Genomic DNA, 8,511 nt, shown 5'->3' on the forward strand with positions numbered 1-8,511 from the left:
ATAGGATTTAGGCACCCATGTAGCAAATTGTGTGCCTAGTTCCAGATTGGTGCCAATTAGTACCAATCATTGGCCCGATTTGGGTCCTTAGCCAATGTAATTAGACGCACATCTTGGATCGGCACCAATTTTGGATGCCAAGTGGTCGTGTTGTTGATTTATTGTTTTGCCGAATACTCTGTGTAGACAAATCCATTAGAACCTAAAACATAAAAGGTTATGATAAATTTTATCTTAAACAGAAAAAAACCCAGCAAAACCACCACTGTCAGATTAGAAAGAAATATCACCAGTTTCTTCTACTGAGTTTCATATATATATATATATATATATGCACACAAATGTGTACCTTGAAAAAAAGAACTGTTATTAAATACTTAGGGCTCCTTTTACTAAGCTGCGGTAGGGTTTTTAGCGTGCACTGCATATTAGCGTGCGCTAACCCCCGTGCTATGCGGGAAAACTAACGCCAGCGCAATGGAGGTGTTAGCGGCATTGTAGCGTGCGCTAAAACAACTAGCACAGCTTAGTAAAAGGAGCCCTTAAGATTTTGGTTTTCCTGTAATTTACAGATAACTTTTTCAATTTTCTTTATCTTCAAAAATGGTATTTTGAGTTCTCACTTGGAGTAGTCAAAATAAACTAGAGTTATTAAGTATTTTTTTTCATAGCTTCAGATGTTTGTTTTATAGGGTAAGCCAGCACTGTTTTTGGATATAGCTGTTTTTTGTTTTTGAAAATTACAGCATACAAATTTGTCCTTTCATTTCTGGAACATATTAAAATATTATCAGAAAACTTTGAGATGTGTGTGTTTCTCTATACAAGTGGGCGATGGGTTCTACTCTTAAAAGGAAGCAGAATCTCTTTGTTTATATCCCTTTTCTCTTAGTAGATACAATATTTGAAATGATATATCATGCATGTGCTGTATAATTTCTGAAGCACTGATCCACAACAGATTCTGGAGTCTCTCAGATCACATTACACATGCATGAACACTAAATCGGCTTATCTGACTGGCTCATTTAGGGGTCTGTGTGCTAATTAGCATTAAAGTTAATATGCTAACACAACTTACTTGTGAATTTTAACACTGGCATTCTATGGAGCTGTAACCTCTGATATAGTAAGGGGCAATAATGAAAATCCCTTGCCAGGTGTTGTGAACCCAGAAACCTGATAAACCAGTGTAGAATGAAAAATACGTTCAGAGTAACTATAATTAAAAAGTTTGAAATACATGCAGGGGATGGAGAAGAAGAGATGCTGATCCTGGTTCAGGTGTTTGGGGGGGACTTAATGGGGAAAAAAAGAGAAATGCTGGACCTGGTTTGGGGGGGGGGAGGAAGGGAAGAGAGGAGAGATTTATTTATTATTTTTTTAAATTTATGAATCGCTTAAATCTAAGCAATGTACAAAAAACATTTACATCCACAATTTCAAACACAAATATGCTGGATCTGGTGGGGGAGGGAGGCTAAAGAAGGAGAAACACTAGATCTGATGGAAGGGAAAGGAAAGAAAGAAAGAGAAATGCTGATCCTAGTGATGTGGGAAGGGGAAGGAGAGATAGAATGGTAACATAAGCCTAGTTAAGGAAACACTCATGAAAGAGACAGATTGATATCATTGGCACATTGGTTGATATTGTGGCCAATATGGAATGTAAATTGTTGGCTCTTATTCAACCCATTTGGACCCAGAGAATCTTTGGTTTAAAACTTAGTATAGAACAGTGGTATTCAATATGGGGCTCATTTTCAAAAAAGAAAAAACCATTTTGTAGACAGAATTTTATGGTTGTCTACAGTGTGTCTAAATTTCAAAGGAGCATGTTAGAGATGTGTATTAGGTAGAACTAGGGTGGACTTATGACTTAAGACATTTTCCTGCAATACTTTATATACTCGAATATAAAGGAAAGTGACCTTTTTTCCCCCAAAAAGGAGGAAAATGGTTGACTTGAATATCAACCGGGGGTTTATATTCACTTGCCCTGCCCTGCTAGGCTCTCCCTGCCCCCCAGTTTTAAAAAACTACCTTCTAAAGTCCTGGTGATCCAACAGTGAACCAGGGCAGGAGTGATCTTCCTATGCTCCTGCCTTTTGCAGAGCCACTATCTGAAATGAATGCTGCAAGTTCTCAAGTCAACCTTGTGAGTTCCTGCGGTCTCACGAGGTGGCTGCAAGAACTTGCGGCAGCCATTTCAGATAGTGGTTCTGCATGAGGCAGTCCAGGTTCACCGCTGGACTACCAAGGCTTTAAAGGTAGGGGTTTTTTTTTAAATCTGGGAAGTGGGATGTGTCAGAGTCAACTGGGACAGGAGGTGGGAGTGATCCCTTCTGCCTGGCCCACCACTGAACCATCTGGACTTAAGGCAGGCCCAGGAGGGGGAATGGGTGGAAGCTGACCCGAATATAAACCAAGACCCCCGTTATGGGGCCAAAACACTTGGTTTATTTTCAGATATATACAGCAATTGAACATTTCAGAATACGTCAAGGGCACAATTTGGATGTTTGGGGCTAGAATAATGAATAAATGCTGAAAAGATGGCCAAACTGACTAGATGATCACTGGACGGATGAAGGCATGACCCCCCTCCCCCCCCCCCGAGTGGTCACTGACCCCCTCCTATACCCAAAGATAGTAAATAAATGAAACATTAGATACCTGCTTGTATGATAGGTTCTGATGTTATGGCCTGTTGTAGCATATCAGCAAGCAGGTTTCTGGAGTAGCACAGTGAGCAGTATAGTGAACCACAGAGATGTGGACTCAGGCCCATATCCCACTCTAACTACTACATTTGTGGCAGAGTGTGTAAATCCACTCAAATCGCACTCTACACACATATAGGTTACACCTGCAGGCATAAGGGCTATTGTGCTGTACATTTGGGTCCGGTAGGTTTTGGAGGGTTCTCTGCACCCAGAAGTTGTGAGATCAAATCCCAGTGCTGTTCCTTGTGACCAGAATTTAGGGTTTTCAAAGCCTACATTTCCGGCACCTACCTTTGACGTGAATCATGCCCAATGCCACTTCCAGAATTAGCCACACCTAGAGTGATGGTAGGCACTGGTAGGTGCCTCTGGAGGTGCCGTTTTTTTGAGGTGCCTGGAAATCTCTTTTAAAAGAACTCTTAAATGGCATTTCCCTCTTAACTTAGGCGCCTATGTTAAGATGCTATTTATAGAATATTGACCTATGTGTGTAGTCTTGAAATCTTTTGTTGGATGTCAGAGCTTTCTCATATTCACACTATTTCTTTACATGAAAAAGGCTGGAGACCATTGACTTTGGTGCTGTCTGTTAATGACTTACAGCATCCTCCTCCATACAGAAAACCCGTTCACTTGGATTACTGATTGGTGGACATGAAGGAAGATATTGCACTACTTTGGCAAGATTTGGCCAGACCATGGCTTTGTGTGCCTAGTATGCTTAGGGATGTGTGGCTATAATCTTAATTAGAGAATGACACGGTGACAAAATCCATCACCATCCCCGCGGATAACCACGGGAAATAATCCCATGTAATTTTCTAGTGTCTATTTCAACCTCGGTCCTTCTACACCAGCATTCTTCAAAGCAAAGCTTGCAGGTCAGTGGTTGTGCCCAATTATACTCTGATTCTTCCCTCTCTCCTTAAAGAAATACATGAAGATGGTTTCCCACGGTTACCGCGGGGACGGGAATGGTGATGAATTTTGTCACTGTGTCATTCTCTAATCTTAATGAGCCTGACCTTTGTCTCTAATGGAAGATGCTGACGTTGGCTAGTGCTGCTAATTGCTGAAGCTATGTCCTTTATTCATTTTAAATGTTTATTGTCTGTACCATTCACTGTACTTGGTGGGTAACAAACTACAGAATCCTCAAACTACAGAAGTAAATCTGTCCAAAGAATCCAACCTGCGCTGGCAAGGGGGAGATATTGGCTGAAGAAAGGTGAAGAGGCGCTAGCTCACATTTACCGGGTTGTAAGTTGATACTGATAGGGCTGCAAAAGAAGCCCTCTCTTTCTCTCTGTCTTGCACATTGCCCCACTTTTCACATTCCTCTGTGACCTATGATTTCAGCTTGTCCTTTTCAGAAAAAAATAAGACTATTCAACTGGAGAACATTCCATTCACTGGAGTACTTCCATTCACTCTAGGATTGTAAATAGTAGACAACGTGGCATTTCAGCTGGTTGAGAAGTTTGAGATGATGACTTTCAACTTAGTTCTTTAAGTATTCAATCACCAGTTCTCTTTTGACAATTCCTTCTTCTGCAAAGAGTCCTTCAATATTTGTTCTACAAACTTCATTATGAGGATGACTTTAAGCTGGCTGTGCTTGAACTCCTCTTTACTTCCATTTTTTGTGGAGAGGGACTACATCTGCCCTTCTCCAGTCCTCTGGTACCACTTTAGTGTAGAACAGGTAGAAACTAGAAGCAAATATGTCTTCGTTATGTTTAATATCCAGTAACAACCAGCCATTAATTGCATTTCTTTACTTCTCTGAAGTACTTGATCTCTCCTTTCCCAGTGTAGTTTCCCATATATATCTCATTTACTATCAAACAACTTGTATTTCTTTTCCCTTTCTTTCCTTTTGTTTTAATATGTTTGTAATATTAGTTTTTAATATGTCTTACAAGATTTAATTTGTGTTGTCTGTTTTGTTGTCCCATAAATTTTGTAATTTTACTGATTTGTACATCGCTTAGAATTTTGAATAGGCGATCAATCAAATTTATATTAAACTTGAAACTTGATAAAAGGATTTCAAACTATGTAGCAATCCATTGAAAAAAATTTGTTTGAAAATAAATATTTGGTAGGGGGGAGTTTTCAACATGGGCCATTGTTAAGACATTTTACTAATAACTAAGACTAACAGTAAAATAATTAGATCTCACTGCATAAAATGGAACCAAGTTAGTTGTAAAATAACACTTCTTAACGGTAGGCCATATTGATAACGATGCCCCTTACAGATAAGTTTATGGGAAAGATGCCTCATCTGACGTCTAGTGGGAGCTGTATAAGCATTAACTTTAGGATGTAGTCCTGAAGGATGATGGTCTAGTAATGGCCACCACCTATAAATCCACTCAAATAGTATCTTTCTTCAGACCCTCAGAAATGCCACCATCCACTCCAATAGTCTTCATAGTGGTTGGATTTAAACATTGATTCCTCAACGGGTCATTTACCGTATTTGCCGGCGTATAAGACGACTTTTCAGTACCTTAAAATCCTCCCCAAAGTCGGGGGTCGTCTTATACGCCGGGTACTGTTTACATGCCCTTACTTTACATTAGAGAGCTGCACGGGGACGCCCCTAGGGTCGCGGGGATCCCGTGGGGACGCCCCCTAGGGTCACGGGGATCCCATGGGGACGCCTCTGAGGGTCGAGGGGCTCCTGCGGGGCTGGATGCTCAGTCTTCTGGATGTACGCGGCTCTTCTTCTCCCTACCTTCTCTGCTTGCAGCACAGAGCCGAACGGAAGTCTTCCCGACGTCAGCGCTGACGTCGGAGGGGAGGGAGGGCTTAAACAAAGCCCTCCCTCCCTCCGACGTCAGCGCTGACGTCGGGAAGACTTCCGTTCAGCTCTGTGCTGCAGGCAGGGAAGATAAGGAGAAGGAGAGTAGCCTCGCGGTTCGAGTGGCTACCAAGAGAGAGGGGCGGCCGCCCCGCCCCGGTTGCAGCACAGCCGGCCAGGTTCCCTTACTTTTGTGGCACTTCCCCGACCGACCGATAACAGCCCGGGTCCGACAGTCCTCCCTGCCCTGTAGCCGCGAATCTAAATTACCTTCTTACAGCAGCTGTAAGAAGGTAATTTAGATTCGCGGTTAAGGGCAGGGAGGTTTGTCGGACCGGGGCTGTTGTCGGTCGGTCGGGGAAGTGCCACAAAAGTAAGGGGACCTGGCCGGCTGTGCTGCACCCGGGGCGGTAGAGAAGGTGTGCGGAAGAAGGGGTAGTCTTATACGGCGAGTATATAACAAAACTCTATATTTTAACTAAAAGTTGGGGGGTCGTCTTATACGCCCAGTCGTCTTATACGCCGGCAAATACGGTATATTTATAAATGTTTTAAATAGAAATGTGTTCTCAATTCAATTGACATGCATTTTAAATGTAAAGCTAATACTTAGCTAAAGTGGTCCATTCAAAGGGATCTATCGCCACCAAATTTAGGAGTGGTCGTGCTGTGGGAAATCAATTGTGGTTAGAGGGATTTGAGCCCTGATGAAACTCGTTCAGGGTGAAACATGTTGGTGATTGATCCCTTTGAATGGACCACTTTAGCTAAATATTAGCTTTACATTTAAAACACATGTCAAGTGAATTGAGAACACATTTCTATTTAAAATATTTATAAATATAAATGACCCGGTGAGGAATCGATGTTTAAATCCAACCACTATGAAGACTATTGAAGTGGATGGTGGCATTTCTGAGGGTCTGAAGAAAGATACTATTTGAGTGGATTTATAGGTGGTGGCCATTACTAGACCATCATCCTTCAGGACTAGGTGATATTTATCCTCTCATTAAAATAATACTTTGTAAACTTCCTGGGTATAAAACTATTTAACTTTAGGATGAGCATTGAAAGAACATTTTAGAGTAGAGGAGTGTCCTAATGATTAGAACCCCAGACTCTACATCCTGAGTTTCTGGGTTCAATCTGTGTGCTGCTCCTTGTGACCCTGGGCAAGTCACTTAACCCTCCATTGCCCCAGCTAGCATAGCTAGATTGTGAGCCTGCTGGGGCAGTTAGAGAGAAATATTTAGCGTATCTGACCCCCTCCCCGGGGCAGATAAAGTCCTGAGCTGCTGGGGCTGATAGGGAGAACCTGAAAACCACTCTGAACAGAAACGGTATTTTTTTTAAAAAAAATGTAAATAACATTTCTGTGAAGTTTGTGTGTTTCAAAATTCTCCAAAAGGGTTTTCTCGTTAAACAAAAAGATTTATCATTGGCCCAGTTTGACTTGTTCGTGGGCTTTTATTTATGTGTAGATTTTTTCCCAAATAGTTCCTAAACAATGTATTCCACAAAGTGTAACAAAATCAAATTCTGTTCAAGATAAAGTTGATCTTTTAAAAATGATGACCTATGCGGGATTCTTATAAATGTTAAATCGTTTTCAGCAGAAATATCTCTTCTTTAGCATTCCCCTTAGTTAACTGGAGCCCTGGACTTCAGCAGCATGGTTCCTAATTTGTAGCTGTGCTTATCCTGTATGGCTCACCTTTCTACTTCAGTACCTAGTGTTGACCATGACATACTGCAGTTTCCCATTTCTGATTTATGTCAGATAAATTTGTCTCTGGCATTTAATCCTTCATAAATCCAGCATAGCCTATATTGTAAGACCTGCAATCATGTCGTATGCATCATTAAAAAATACAAAGCCCTTGCCTACAAAATTTTTACTAGATATTGCTCTTCTAAGGTACTCGTGCGACTGTAGCAGCAAAGATGAGCAGAATGAAGCAATAAGATTGATCCATTTTGTATCGCACATGAGATATAACTCCTTCAAATATTAAGGACTATGGTATATAATAAGGGTTAGTCAATATTTTGTGCAAAAGTTCTATGTATGTGTAACCACTTGGGGAAACTGATGTAAACCCTACCCCCCCCTACCCCAAGGAGGATGGCAATGAGAGCTTGGTGCTGAGAGAGTTTCCCAGGGGAATATTAAGGATAATGCCTGTCACAGAGCGCAGATAGGAGGAGTTAGAGTGTATAACAGCTGCTAGGGGGTGGATCCAGTAGATGGCAGCATAATTATCTCCCTTATGGGGGGGAAGTGAATAATTAATACAGTTGGTATGGTTATTAAAAAATGTATTTATTTATTTACTTACTGTGATTGACATTGGTGATGCATGGGGGGGGGGTGAGGTTTGGATGGGATAAATACCACCCACAGGACTGAGAGCATAGACATTGGTAGCCTGAACCCCTACCAGAACCCAAGAAGTCTAGGGGGTGTCCTGACCTGGCTTAAGAAACAGGGGCTGCCAGAGCAAAGAGAAGTGTATCTACTCAGTAACAGGATCCGATTGGGAAAACCCCCCCAAAAAACACAAAGAATATGGGGGGGAGGGCAAGGATTAGCATTCTCACGAATGAAGCAGGTGAACGACCTACTGGAGACAGAGGTGGGTGAGGAAAAACATACCTCAAGAGGTGGATGGACAAGAGAGCTCTGGATGTCCAGTGGCTGGGAAATGCACAATGGGATATTTGTTTTTCCCTAAATGACAAAGAAAGCAGCCCCAGGTTGTTCTGCGAGACAGAATAGGACAGAGCCTGCTAGGTGCGGGAAAATTGACAGTGGATGAATGGACAAGATTCAGATATCATCACGTTCATATGTGCTTGCTTTTTCCTGTTAGTAAAGTTGAACTGTTTATAAAAAAATTCTGTGAGTGAAATTATTGGATTTGGACTAATTGGAAAACCTGAGTGGTGGTAGCACAGCCCCCCACCAGA

The sequence above is a fragment of the Geotrypetes seraphini genome, chromosome 2 (genome assembly GCF_902459505.1).
Source record: "Geotrypetes seraphini chromosome 2, aGeoSer1.1, whole genome shotgun sequence".
NCBI lineage: Eukaryota > Metazoa > Chordata > Amphibia > Gymnophiona > Dermophiidae > Geotrypetes > Geotrypetes seraphini.